This window comes from Rhinopithecus roxellana, chromosome 2, assembly GCF_007565055.1.
Source record: "Rhinopithecus roxellana isolate Shanxi Qingling chromosome 2, ASM756505v1, whole genome shotgun sequence".
In the NCBI taxonomy this organism is placed as follows: domain Eukaryota; kingdom Metazoa; phylum Chordata; class Mammalia; order Primates; family Cercopithecidae; genus Rhinopithecus; species Rhinopithecus roxellana.
In genome coordinates, this window is record NC_044550.1 from 165,109,301 (window position 1) to 165,124,677 (window position 15,377).

A 15,377-nucleotide genomic window follows, 5' to 3' on the forward strand; every position below is an offset into this window, starting at 1 on the left:
CCAGTAAGTTTATATAGATATTATTATGGGTAGGCTGACTGTTAAGGTCCGCTATGAAGCTTGCTGCAGGTATTCTCAGGAGTCAAGTCTGGTGCCTGGCTCTGTAGGGGTGAGCCTGGTCCACTGGAGTGGTTTTGGAGCTTGGTTCTGTGTGGGTGGGCCTGGTAGTTGGGTCTGTGAGTACAGACCTGGATTCTGGAGTTTCAGGGTCTGACCTAGCATCCAGGTTTGCTTGAGTCAGCCTGGCAACTGGGTACATCCATATAGACATAGACCATGTACCCAAGTATGTGGGGATTAGTCAAGAGGCTATGTTTACAGGAGCTGGCCTTAAGCCTGAATCCACAGAGATCTGTCCTGAGACATTCTTTCAGCCTGAGTAATGTGGGCTAGCCTGGTGCTGGGGTGGGCCTGATGCTTGGGTCTGCAGGGGAAGGCCTGGGACCTGGGTCTGCAGGGACAGTTTTTTTTTTTTTTTTTTTTTTTTTTTTTTTTTTTTTTTTTTGAGACGTAGTCTCGCTCTGTCGCCCAGGCTGGAGTGCAGTGGCCGGATCTCAGCTCACTGCAAGCTCTGCCTCCCGGGTTCACACTATTCTCCTGCCTCAGCCTCCCGAGTAGCTGGGACTACAGGCGCCCGCCACATCGCCCGGCTAGTTTTTTGTATTTTTTAGTAGAGACGGGGTTTCACCGTGTTAGCCAGGATGATCTCGATCTCCTGACCTCGTGATCCGCCCGTCTCGGCCTCCCAAAGTGCTGGGATTACAGACTTGAGCCACCGCGCCCGGCTGCAGGGACAGTTCTTAAGTCCTTGAGTCCATGAGGCTTACCTGAGTCTTAAGTCCACAGGGACTAACCTATAGCCTGAAGCCACAGGAGCTGGCATGGTGCTGGAACAGTCCTGGGGCCTGGGGCTATTGGATTTGCCTGGTGCTAGGGTTCATTGGGGTGAGACTGGTGCTGGATTTCACAAGATCTGATGCTCACTTCACTCTCCTTTCTCCACACAAAGGGTATCATTCTCTACAATGTGCTGCCCAGGCTCAGAGAAAGGGATATCATGTGTAATGTAAAAAAATGACCTTCCTTCTCTCTTCAATGTGTATTTTCTTAATTCTCTTTTCCACTTAAGGACTGTGTATCTCACCTGGATTCCTTAGTTCTTGTTATATATTTTTGTGTGTGGATAGTTGTTCAAACTGATATTTCTTTGTTCAATAATCAAATCAATTTGATTAGCAAGAAATTCACAGGTGCCTTACTCCCCTATTCTGCTATCTTACTGACGTCTGGCTAGCAATAGAGGCACTTTCAAATATAGGTTTTACTTACAGCTGGATATTCGCAAGATCTAGGCTCTTTCATTTAATCGTATTAATCTCATCATAATTCTTTCATCAGTTAGATGAGGCTGGTATATTATCAAACATTTATGATTATTTTTATCTATAGTTTTATCTGTAGGGCATCTTTTAGTTTTCCTGCACTGCCTTTTTCAAGAATCAAACAAATTTGATGCCTCAGAAGTTATAGTTAATCTCATTTTATAGATATGAAATGGAGTTCAAGGTCATTTAGATAATAGACAGTGAAACTGGATTCAAGTGAAGGATATGTAGCTTCAGAGTCAGATGTCTAACCATATCATTATGATATTCTCCCCCAGGTATACCTGGCAAAATAGAGATAAAAATCATATAAAAGGTAAATGCTCATACATCTTTAAAAATAACAATAGTTATTATATTAGGCTATTTTGCATTGCTGTAAAAACAAACTTGAGGCTAGGTAAAAGAGATTTAATTTTCTCAAGGTTCTGCAAATTATATAGAAAGCACGATGCCACCATCTGCTTGGTTTCTGGTGAGGCCACAGGAGCTTTTACTCACAGCAGAGGGTGAAACAGGAGCAGGCACATCTCATGGCAAGAGTGGGAGCAAGAGAGCAAGGAGAGAGAGGTCTCAGACTCTTAAACAACCAGACCTCATGTGAACTAACTGAAAGAGAATTCACTTATCGCCAAAGGGATGGTGCTAAACCAAACAACCAGACCTCATGTGAACTAACTGAAAGAGAATGCACTTATCGCCAAAGGGATGGTGCTAAACCATTCATGAAAAATCCGTTCCCATGATTCACTCACCTCCCACCAGTCCTCACCTCCAGAAGTGAGAATCATATTTCAATATGTGATTTAGAAAGAACAAACATCCAAACCATATCAGTTACAGTTGATTGTGCACCTATATTCATGCTCTATCTTAAATAATTTTTTATCTTAGATATTCATAAAATAGATCTTGAAGTTGCCATTATTTTTACCACTTAATGAGTAAACTGAGGTTCAGGAAGAAACTCAACTGTTATATAACTGTTAAAATTTAAATTAAAGTCATTTTTATTATATGCATCTTTTGTATTCCATTGTTTCACATTAATTACTGAAATGTAATTATATCAATCATAGTTAAAGACAAAAAACATTGAACTAAAGTATTTACATCATTCTTATTTTAAGTATGTAGAATATAGAATCCCATAGATATATATTCAAAATATGGTCCTAATATCTTAAATTGACCATCTAGTTTATTTATTCCTCAAAATTTCTAATCTATAACATGAGAATAATCCCAGCTCCGTAATTAAATGGCATATCACACTTCAGGAGCTATGTGAAACATGCACATGGAAGACATAGTTTTCATAATTCTCACTGCTAGGGCATCACATAAACTAGCAGGTATATTAGCAAAGTTTTTACTATTGGAAAAGTAGTTGTTATAGGAGATGAGCCCCTTCTAGAAATTAACAACTTTGTCACACTTGTAATCCCAACACTTTGGGTGGCCGAGGCAGGCATATAACCTGAGGTCAGGGTTTGAAACCAGCCTGGCCAACATGGTGAAACTGCATCTCTACTAAAAATAAAAAAATTAGGCTGTGCATTGTGACTTATGCCTGTAATCCCAGAACTTTGGGAGGCTGGAGCAGGTGGGTCATGAGGTCAGGAGATGGAGACCATCCTGGCTAACAAGGTGAAACCCCATCTCTACTAAAAATACAAAAAATTAGCCAAGTGTGGTGGCACGCACCTGTAGTCCCAGCTATTTGGGAGGCAGGAGAGTTGCTTGAACCCAGGAGGCGGAGGTTGCAGTGAGCCAAGATTGCGCCACTGCACTCCAGCCTGGGTGATAGAGCGAGACTCTATTAAAAAAAAAAAAAAAAAAAAAAAGGAAGGAAGGAATTAACAACTTTGGATGGGACTGAAGGCTAAAGGTAGGCAATGTGTTTAACAGTGACACTATCCCCAATTTTATATGGTTACAAAGTGAAACTATAAGTTGAACCTGTTGAAAAGGTAGAAATATGAAAAATACGATGTTTTAAGGTTGAGTTCATTTGCTTCAGAACTTGTGAGTTGTGTGTCATCTGCTACTGTTTCATATCAGGAAGGCTCAAAATCCTCATTTCACAAATGATAATGAGAGCAGATGCCCTCAATTTTATTGTTAAAAGCTTCAAGTAGAGGATGAATAGCAATGTGCACTATAGAGCACTGTGCAAGTGGAAGGTACCTGGCACATTTGCCTGAATCTTTCCTTGGTCTCTTTATATGAAGGGGCTCTATTTCTTTTTAGATATCTTGTGATTTACTTATCTTTGGCTGTCTTGATTAATTGTAGTTTCTTGCTTTATCTCAGTGCCCTTCATTCTTGTGTGTCCAAAGACACCTACTTTAATATTTTGGGTTCATTTCTCACAATTTTTATCTTGGAAGTTACTCACTACAAATTGTTTTGATTGAACAGTTCTCCCGAGTTTGAAAAAGATGTTGTTCTGCACAACATGCAGAAGCGTTCTCATAGTAGCTATGCTCTGCTAACTAATTCTGTTGCTTTTTGAGGATGGGACTTGAGACTTCCTGCTTTTTCTAAACATCTTAGCTTCTCCGGAACCCGATTTATATTTTTATTAATTTCACAATCCCTAAGTCATGACACCCTTAATATTTAGTTCCAGTAATCTGAATTACTTCTCTAAATTCTCCATTGCACTCCGTATTACACTATATGTGAGTGTATTATATATATACACACAAAGTGTGTATGTATTTATATTATATTTAAGATTAAATTATCTTTATATATAGCACTAGCTGAGACTGGGTAGTTTAAGAAAAGAATTTAACAGGAATTATGACCAGGAGGCCTCAGGAAACCTACAACCATGGTGAAAGGAGAAGGGAAAGCAAGCAAGTCTTACCATGGCGGAGCAGGAGAGAGCGAGAACAAAGGCGAAAGTTCCACACACTTTCAAACACCCAGATCTCTTGAAAACTCACTTGCTATCCTGAGAACAGCAAGGAGGAAGCTCTCTCCCATGATTCAATCACCTCCCTCCAGGCCCCTCCTCCAATTCGACATGAGATTTGGGCAGGATGCAAACCCAAACCATATCAAGGGAATAATATATATGGTTGCTCACTAGATTCTAGACAAGGTCATTAGATTCTAGACAGCAGATACTTACCAGATTTCAATTAAGAAATTGTGAATACTGTGAAAAAGTTATTTATTTTATGAATAAAGTTCACGTATTTATCTCCCCCAGAAGAGTTTAACTTTCACAGATCATACCCCGTGTAGCTAGGTTAAGCAGAAATAACACCACTACTCTGAGATGAAAAATCTAGGGACACACCAGGGTCAAACATTTTTCTCCGAGGTCACAATCACACAGTTACTGAAAAGAGAGGCTGCAACCAGTACTCAGGTTTTCTGACTTGAATCTAGGGCTCTGTTTCCTACTTTAGGAGTTGCAGGTAGGCACATTCATTATAGACACCTTTATACTTAGCCTCTCTTCTAATTTAGGCTGCTGTATTCAGTATTATTCCTGGCAATTTAGATAGTATTCACTGCTGATATATATTTCCAAATATATGCAGTAAATTTACATGAATAAGATGCCTTGCTGAGTGGAAAATCTGGATTATTATGTCCCGAAAGCAGATCAGCACAACCATTATATGCACATAAAAATAACCTTAGGGTTGTTAACTATGAATAATATGTATTATCACCATTAAAGTAAGATTTAGACATTTAGCCTTTTCTTGCTTAACAGGCTGTTCATTTTAGTACAGGAAGACTCTTAATAAAAATGATTAATGAGGCAAATAGCTATTTTTTATGTACACTGTTTCTAAGATTATGTCTCTTCTGAAAACTCAGCCTCTCTCTTTTCTGTAAATTAAAGGCCACTCTTTGGTCCAAAAGAAAAGACAAGTACATTCAAAAAGAGAGAATCTTAAATATTGATGTTATCTGAGATTGTTATTGGATAAAATTCTCTCATAAACTCACCAGCTGATACAATTAAACCTCTATGAGGTCTCTCTTCTTCTAAACAGTATTTCAGCTGGCAAAATGTCCAAAAATATATATGACCAGGGTTAATTCAAAGAAATAAAGAAGCAAGAATGAAGTAAGGAAGCCTTTCTTTTTAATTTAAAATTCATATAGAAAAGCAGGTTCAATAGGGATTAATAATCTCTTCAACAATCCAAATTTCCTGTTCAGTACAAGACAGAATTACTTATTGCCAGTGATTCTCTCCAGTTCAGTTTCTCCTTAGATGTTGATGTACCATCCTTTGCTCTGCGTATCGTCTCTTCCCATCGATAGATAGATGGTCTGGGAATGGGGCAGATATTTCTAGACAGAATGAGATGTCTCTGTTCTTAGGCCCCCCAAGGATACCTTCATTGAACATTGTTCATAGCCTTTGAGCTGTTTCTCCCAGTGATTCTTTCCTCCCTGGTAATCCCCTCCTCCACTAGAGAGGGCTCACCTATGTAACAATAAGGTATTTTGGAAATGATGAAGTATGACTTCTGAGGCTGGGGCATAAAATACATTGCAGCTTATTTCTTGCTTTCTTGGTTCATTCTTTCTGGAGAAAGCCAGTCATCATATCTTAAAAACACTTAAATGGTACTGTGGCTAAATATCTGAAGAACTAAAGTCTCCTGCCAATAGTCATGTGAAACAGCCACCTTGGTTACGGGTGGTTCTGACCCTGTCAAGTCCTCAGATAACTGGGGACCTGGCCGACATCTTGACTGCAACTGCAGAGAGTTTCTGAGCCAGAAGTGCTTACCTAACCTCCTCTCGGGTTCCTGACCCTCAGAAACTGTGATTATTTGTTACACAGAACTAGTTATAAGAACAGAACTAGTAATAAAGCACTAATAAAACTATTTACATAGTACTTTTGCTAAAACATTACATTTTTAAAAGGTGAAACAGATGCTTCCTTACTTTCTTCATTCTTGCTGCTTTATTTCTTTGGATTAACCCTGGTCAGATATATTTTTGGACATGTTTGAGAGCTGAAATCCTGTTTAGAAGAAGAGAGACCTCATAGAGGTTTAATTGTATCAGCTGGTGAGTTTATAAGAGAATTTTATCCAATAACAATCTCAGATAACATCAATATTTACGAGTTACTAAACACATTAAAGCCTTTTACCTTTTAAAAAGGTGTATCACCGCTAATATTAAATATTGCTGGCAAGTCAGAAAATAGGCCAGAAAGGTTGATTGAGTAACCCAATGCGACATGGCTTCTAAATGGTAGAGCATCAATTCAAACTCAAGTCTAGAGAACTTCAATTAATTATATATTTCATCAGACTATTTCAGAGTTTTAGTGTCCACTATTCAATTCAAACAGCTGACACACAGGTAGACATGGCAATCTGTTCAACATTCCAAATCCAATTCCTATGTTCTTCCTAGTATCTTGCAGGAAGGGTCATCAGAGCTATTTCCTGACTGTGATGCAATCTTTGAGGCATTACCTCTTCCCACCACTGAGAGTCTCCCTCTGGGATCCAGCCACTCCTTCTCCCATGTGCCAGGAACATGGGGGTATACCACACTCAAAACCTGGTTGATATAGGGATAATAAATGGGCATGCAACAGCACAGACTCTTTTCTCAATTGGAGATTATGCTGAAACCTCAAGCCAGTTTCCACATCCTCTTCAGGCTAAGCTAAGGCCTATGTTGCAACATCACTGCAGTTCAATTTCTTGTTCTACCCAATGTCATTGTATTCACCTCCTTACTGTTTTTCTTTCACTTCCTCAGTGTTTTTGAAAACAATCCTCAACAAGTTTCCTCCATACAATTTTTTATTTCAGTCTATTTCCCACGTAACCTTTACCATATATCTCAATTCTCAACTCGTTTTCTTATTTTTGAAATGGTTGAGCTGGCCTGGATGCTTCTAAGACTGTTTTTCACAGGGTGGTCCCAGTTCCAACAGCATTTTTGTCATCTGGGAACTTGATGGAAATATAAATTCTCCTACTCCACCACAGGCCTCCGAATCCGAACTTGAAAGATGGAGCCACACAACATGTTTAACAACGATCCAGATGATTTGGATGAACCATAAAGTTTGAAAATCATTGTTCTAAGGTTTAATCTGGGTTCTTAAACCTTTTGGCTTTCAGTTGCTATCATATAAATGCCTCTCAGCTGGTTGATCCTGAGTCTTCATTGAATTGGATCACATGCAATTTGAGTTTGAAACAATGTAAAATCAGACTGCAATTCAGTAATTGTTAAATGTAGCCACTGAACACTAGATTCTAAATTTTTCTGGAAGGAAAGCTTTACTCCAGGTAGGCTGGTGGGTACAAAAACCTATGAACTTTAGCATAAGGAGATCAGTGCTTTATCATTATGACCGTATGCAACCTTTCAGAGGTCACTTTACCTTTCTGATCTGCAGTTTTCTCATGTTTATGATGAGTTTATGTGTTCATGCACTGCCTCCTTTACAGAATTGCAGCAAAAATAAAATGGTATGATTTGGAAAATGAAAGAAGCTTGCAGTCACATGTTTTTCTTGGGGAAATGGAAACTTATATTTTCTATATTTTTTTTAACAGTACACATGTGTATGATTATAAACACCAGTACTTACTGTGAAGCAGGTTTACTGGAACTGGTTAACTACTTATCTGAATTTGATGAAACAGAACACACACACAACAAGTCATACAAAGCTCGTTTACTACATACAGGGACAAAAGAAGCCTAGGATCCACTCTGAACCAGTTGCTCAAGACTCAAGAAAGCTTCCCAAGGTGGATGCAGTCTTAAGTGCCTTGTACCACAAGAGCCTCCGAAAGAGCAGTCCACCTTCAGCTACATACCTCAGAGGCAATGTGATTCCCTAGGTAAAGCTTGGAAAGACATCTTGCTCCTATGTGAGACAGGCACAAAGCCCAGATTCTCCTGGGCAATTTCCCTCTATCTCAAGATGTTACATTCCCTAGGAGGGACAGGAACAGGGCCAAAGCTATTTCAGGTAGTTCCTCCTTACCTCAGGGTGTTGCTTTACCAGCACATTCCACAGCTATTCTTAAGAACCTTGGGTAAGGAAGGTGGGGAGAACTGGGGTGGTACAAAGCCACTCAGAAGTATTCAGTATTCTGCACAGGCACACATTGATTACTTATTATGATCTAGGCATATCATGATAGCATATAACATTTAATTTATTTAATTTCTTATAAGAAACATACATTTTACAGAGGGGAAAATCGGTAAGAAAGCTCTTACATATCAGATCTACTATTTCAACATAAAAATCTGTTTGCAGAGTCATAGTTCTTATCCTTTAGTGCCTCCCTCATTTTCTAAAACAAAGGAATTTAAAGATTATTGATAATAATGATCCTACTAATAGGTAACACTTTCATAGGTCTTACTATATGTGTATACATATATACACATACACATATATGTATGCATGTGTGTATATATGTGTGTTTATGTGTGTATGTATGTGTGTGTGTGCATATTTTTGTGTATGTGAACTATATGTGTGTGTGTGTGCACATGGGCGTGAATATATTAATAGTTATTAATATTAACCTAAATTTACAGACTAAAAGAAAACTAGACCACAGAAAATTTAAATAGCTTATCCAAGGTCACACAGCCTTGTAGGAAGAAGAACTAGGATTTAAACCTCAGGAGGCTAGTTCTAAAGACTCTGAGCATCATCACTGTGCAATCTTGCCACTCAAAGTAAAATAACACCTTTCTGACATTATCTCAGATAAATTTAAAGACTTTTGCACCTTATTTTTATCACTTTGGTGCACAGTAAACTATACATTTGATCTTGATATGATAGGTTGAAGCATGGTGAATAGAAATGGCTGTTAGGGTTTGTCAAAGATCAGGGAGGCGGTATGATGGCTAACATGGCCAGTGAATTCAGAAATGGAAATTTGCATAAGAAAATACAATAATCATAGAGCATCCACAGTTCAGATTTCTTGAAATATAGTCTAGTTATTCTGAAGCCCATGTATTAAGTAAACGTGAAAATGGGCATGGTAGACATCTTTCATCTTTACATCTTTTCTTCTTGGCTAATGGAGTCTTTCAAAACTGCTCATATTTTGATAGTTTTTCACATTAAGGGGAGACACTATTGCCAAATAAACAACAACCTCTGGCTTCCTCAGACTCCATTACTGTGGAGATACGTAAATGTGACATAGGTTTAGCTAATCAGAACTCATGTGAGAGGCTGATGAGAAGGAGAATAACATGAAGCAGTATCTATGAATGGGAAGAGTATTCTTCTAGACAGGGTGTCAGAAAGGTCAGCTGTGATGAGAGCTCTTCATATCCTGTCCTGAATTCGATTAGTGGCAGGTGGTGATGACAGTGGTGTCTGTGCCACCCCAGTCTTCTAGCATAATGATGTTTACAGCTGTGCTATTCCTGGCCGCATTTTCCTGAATGGATAGCATCTAATGCTGTTTCTCTGCCCTACTTGGAGGTTCTGTGAACTACCTAGTTGTTTTAATAAGCACTCTTTGCTAGCTAGGATCATGCATCACTTATTCATTGCTCTATAATAAACCAACCCAACCAAAATGTAGTGACTTAAAAGAACCACCATTTTGCTGTTTCTCACAATTCAACGTCTTCGCAATACAGGTTGGGTTCCGAATGAAAATTGTTTTACTGGGCTTTTCTAAGGTCACTGCTCTGGCTGCCATTATCTGGGAGCGTGGCTGCAAATAGATGATAAAATATGGTCTCAAAACACATGACTAGCCATTCTCTGGGGCTCTTTATTGGAGCATCTAGGGATTCAGGACTCCTGAACCAAAATGAGGGTCAGGCTGCTATTGCCTGTGGCCCAATAACAAGATGCACATGAACTCAGAAGGAAGCGAGTTTTTATTTCTGTAACTGGTTCCAGGGAGAAGGCCTGGAAATTATCACCAGACCAACTCAAAATTACAAAGTTTTCCAGAGCTTATGTACCTTCTAAGTGATATGTCTATGTCTAATCGTACATTCATCTACAGACATAAGTGATTAATTTATTTTAATCTATAACTAAGGTCTGAGTCCTGAAGACCTTCCTCTGGAGTCTCAGTAAATGTACTTAATCTAAATGGGTCCAGGTGCTGGAATGATTACTCTTATCTCGTCTCTTGCTAAATCAAGGAGGTTTGAAGAGTTCCTTCAGAGCCTCAATAAATTTGTTTGTGGAGGCCTGAGGAGTTTCTTCAGACCCCCAATGAAACTTATTTAATCCTAAATGGGTCCTGCTAAGAATTCCTTCACTATGTTGTCATGTTTTAAGGCCCAGGAGAGGCCTAGGAAAAACTCTTGATGGGCTTTTGTTACATCCTAGCCTTTGTATAAGGGCACTGGGTTTTAGTGTTTAACTTAACCACGCAGTCAGTGATGGAACAGTTATGGAGGCCTGCCACACTGAGGCCAAAGCTCAGAAGTCACTTACCACTGCTTCGCCCACTTCTGTTGGTACCTGATGGTAGGATATTAAGTCAAATCTTAAGGATCTTTTAATCTGAGTAAGAAAAAGATACTCTAAAAAGTAATTATAAAACAGACCAGATATAATGGAGGTAAATGTTGGGGATAGTGATATCGCAAGCAATACAGGAGAGGATATAGCAGAGGCAAGGAGGCGTGAAACAGAATGGTGTGTGTAATTACAAATACTCTGGCTTAGCTGGAGTGGATATAATGACATAAGAAGCAGCTGGAGATGTGGATAGACAGGAAAAACAAAACAAAAAACAAGGAGCAAGTTCACAAGGGTCCTTCTGTGATAGGAAAAGGAATTGGACTCTGTAACTGAACAGACAGAAGTTTTAATCAGTGGTAAAATCTGGTGACATTTTTGCTTTGGCAAAATCACTCTGGCAACCATGAGGAAGATAGATCTGAGAATACCAAGAACTTGCCTATCCTGGGGGAATCCCAAGGGCATCTTAGAGGCGCCTAAGGGTATGTGTTTCTGGTTTACATCAAATACACATCCTGGAACACTGTCAACCTGAATATCATTAAGTTGTATTTATGCACAGTTTGAACTCCTAGTTGGAAGTGTTTACATATTTTAAGGGTGGGATATTTCATTTGTCTTTTTCTAGTTTCTAAAAAAAATTTAAAAAAAATGGTTCTTAACCTGTGCCTCCATAACTACTCCCTCTATACAAACAAATCTTAATTTAGACTATTAGGTCAAGCTATTTTCTACTCAAAGGCTAATTTTAGACTGAAAGATGAATCTAATTTTGTTGACAATATAAAAAAATCCTGTATCAATATGCCACCCACAGTCCCATGTATTTTACCGTGCTTACTGTTAATTACTTTAAGTAAGTATCATTATTGATAATTACATGTTTATCAGAATACATATTTATGATCTGTTCTCACCACCAGACTGGCAGCCCCCTGAGAATAAACCATGTGGTTTTTCATTTATTGCACTCACACTTTTCTTCATTGTGCATGACACATAAAATCAATGAAAATGTGAGCATGATGAAAGGGGAAGTGACCTCATGTTGTTTAAGTTCTGTTATAGAAGCTAATGCTGAAAAGAAGCTATGATGTAGTGGTGAAAGCAAGGTCTTTGGCATCAGATAGACTAGGATTCAAAAGCTGACCTTGCACAGATGGTTGTGTAACCTCAGACAATATGTTTTAGTTCCCTAGACTAGTCATAACAGATTACCACAATTGAGATGGCTTAAAACAATAGAAATGTCTCTCAAAGTTCTGGAGGTCATACGTCCAAAATCAAGAGCTGACAAGGCCACAGTTCCTACAAAGCCTACAGGAGATAATTTCTCTTTGGCTTTCCCAGCTTTTTCTCGTGTCTGGCATCCCTTGGCTGTGGCAGTGTACTCTCCAAACTCTGCCTCTGTCTTCACATGGCCTTATTTCCTGTGTCTCCATGTTTGCTGCTTATCTATCTCTTACAAGGAAACTGTTATTAGACTGAAGTTCTACCTGGTATGACTTCATCTCCATCCTTACTTTAATGACACCTACAAAGACCCTATTTTGATATAAGATCAGAATCACAGATACCAGGGATCAAATCTTGGATATAATTTTTGTGAGGACAAAATTGAATTCATCATCATGTTATTTTTGGAGGGCTTCTGTAGCAGGATCCCAAGGATTGAGTAGCTGTAACAACATATAATTAATTATTTTTTCAGGGTTCTGGGGGCTAGAATTCTCCAGCCAAGGTAGACCCAGCCTCTGGAACCTAGGAGGAAAGAGCCCTGTCTTTGAGGTCATTCTTTTAATTTATTGAAGGATAACACATGTTCAAAGCCAAATAGTTTTATTAGCCTGTCATGTGGAATCGTACGAATCTGACAGTCTTTGTTTATTTTATTCCATTTTTGTCCTCTTCAGATGAAGGTGGCAGCATTTCCGCTGCTGAAACTCCATCTCTGTTTCCTGGCCTCTGATAATATGCCTGATTAGATGCTTGAACTATACCTGTAGTCTCTTTATAAAAATAATTTTTCAACCAAACCATTGATGTTCTCTGAATAACATTTCTCACTAGTTTGCAATATGGATAGGCTAAGAATTTTACAAATCTTCAAGTTCTGGTACCTTTTTGCTTAACATTTCATTCAATTTATCTTTATTCCTCTGATATTGCTAAAGTCAGCAAAGAAAATCCAGGCTGAACTTTCAACCGTTTGCCACAGAAGTCTTCCCAACTAAATATCAAAGTTTGTCAGTTTCCAATAACATATTCCTCATTTCCTTCTGAGGACTCATCAGAATCAGTTTGAATGTCCATATTCCTAACAATTTCTTCAGGGTAATCTAGTGGTGGTGAGAGATAATATGCATCTCAAAACTCTTCCAGGCTCTACCCATTACCCAGTTCCAAAGACATTTCTACATTTTAAAATATTTGTTATAGCAGCACTCTACTTAACACTAAAATCCACTGTAGTTTGCTATGGCTGCCAAAACAAAATACCACAGACTAGGTTGTTTAAACAACAAAAAATTGATTTCCTCATGGTTCTAAAGTCTGGAAGCACAGGATCATGGTGCCGGCAGAGTTGGTTTTCTCTGAGGCGTCTCTTCTTGACTTGCAGATTGCTGCCTTCTTCCTGTCTCTTTGCATGGTAGTCCTTCTGTGCACGTACATCCCTGTGTGTCTCCCTTTGTGTGTTACAATTCTCTCTTTTTATCAAATTATATCTGTCAGATTAAATTAGGACCTACCTAGATAATCTTGTTTAAATTTAATTACCTCTTTAAAGGCCGTACTATGTTTTCAAATACAATCTTGTTCTGAGATAATTGAAGTTAGGGCTTTAACACATAAACGTGGGGGGAAAACAACCTGTAATACTGACAAAATCTCCATGCAAGTTCCGAGATAAAGAAACATAGTACATGATATAGAGGAAATCCTCCTACCACAAACTAAACTAAGTTATTGAGTGTTGCTTAGCATGAATCTCTGAAATGATGATCCGCAACCTAATCACTTTATGTGAGAAGCTCCAACGAGTGTGCCCTACCACCAGCCTTTAAAATCACAATGGGATTATAGGCTTTCTGCATGCCTCAGCCACATGGAAATAGCAAGATAGAAGATGATAATCAACTCTGAGAGCTTTAATTTAAGAAGATAAAGAGAATCCACATGAATTGTTAAAGACACCCCAAATCCCAGGGAGAAGAACATGGGCAAACACCCTCCATGACGTTATTTGGCTGATACAAGTAAATGAGGCCCTGGTACGTGAGAGAGGCAGAGAACCTCCCTCTGTGACTCACTTTTCATGGAGATCTAAGCAACCCAGTCTGAGGGAGAGCCCTTTGCTTCTCCCACTCTGTGGAGGTAACTTGGAGAGAGGATTAGAAGCACTGAGAGGAAAAGACACCAGGAAAAGCTACAGGCATTTTCCCAGACCCAGGACTGAGAGAAAGACACCATTTTTAATCCAAGTGAATACAAAGTCAGGCTTTTTTTTTTGGTCAACTTGGCAGTATAGCCACACAGATATTTTAGTTTTGGGCTCTGGAGAGGGGTAGGAGCCTTCACCACCAGAACTGTGGAAAGCACCTCAGCAGAAGGTGGTGAAATTGTAGTCTCCCCCATCACAAGCCTTGAGCAGAAGGAGAGCTGCTACAGCCGCAGTTCCTTCTGGATGACGAGACTTGCAGCCAGGGCCTGTTTGATGAGCAGGCACATGTTTGTGTGTGTTATTGCTGGTTTCCCCAGCCTGCTTCCCTGAGATCACAGTGCAGTGGGGCCCTCTCTGCTTCACCCTCAGGCAGAACTCCAGGCATTCCAACAGCACTCTTACCTGGATTAGCAACCTGAGGGGTCACACCCTTCTTGTACAAAGGCTATGGTATAAAAGGGCCCTCTCTGCTCCATACCCAGGCATATCTGCAAACATGCAGAGCACTCTCTCACTGGAATCAGCAGCCTGATGTACCTCACCATTCCTGTACATTGATTTTAATGCAGTGGGTCCCTTTCTGCTCCACACTCAGGCAGGTATCCAGGTATTCAGAGAACCTGCTCACATAGACTAGCAGCCTGTCATTCCTATAATTCCTATCATTCCTGTGCAGAGATACTCATGTACAAGAAGTGGAGTGCTGTTATAACAAATATTTTAAAAAGTGGAAGTGTCTTTGGAACTGGGTAATGGGTGGAGACTGGAAGAGTTTTGAGACATATGTTGTAAAAACCTAGATTGCCCTGAAGATACTGTTGTTAGAAATATGGACATTCAAGGTGATTCTGATGAGGTCTCAGGATGAAATGAGGAACATGTTATTGGAAACTGAAAAACATTGATGTTTAGTTGGGAAGACTTCTAAGCAAACTCTCTCTGCTTCATGCCCAGGCAGATCTCTAAGCATATGAAGTACCCGCTTACCTGGTTCAGCAACTTGAGCCACTCCACCTTTCCTGGGCATAGATTATGGTATAGCATTGCT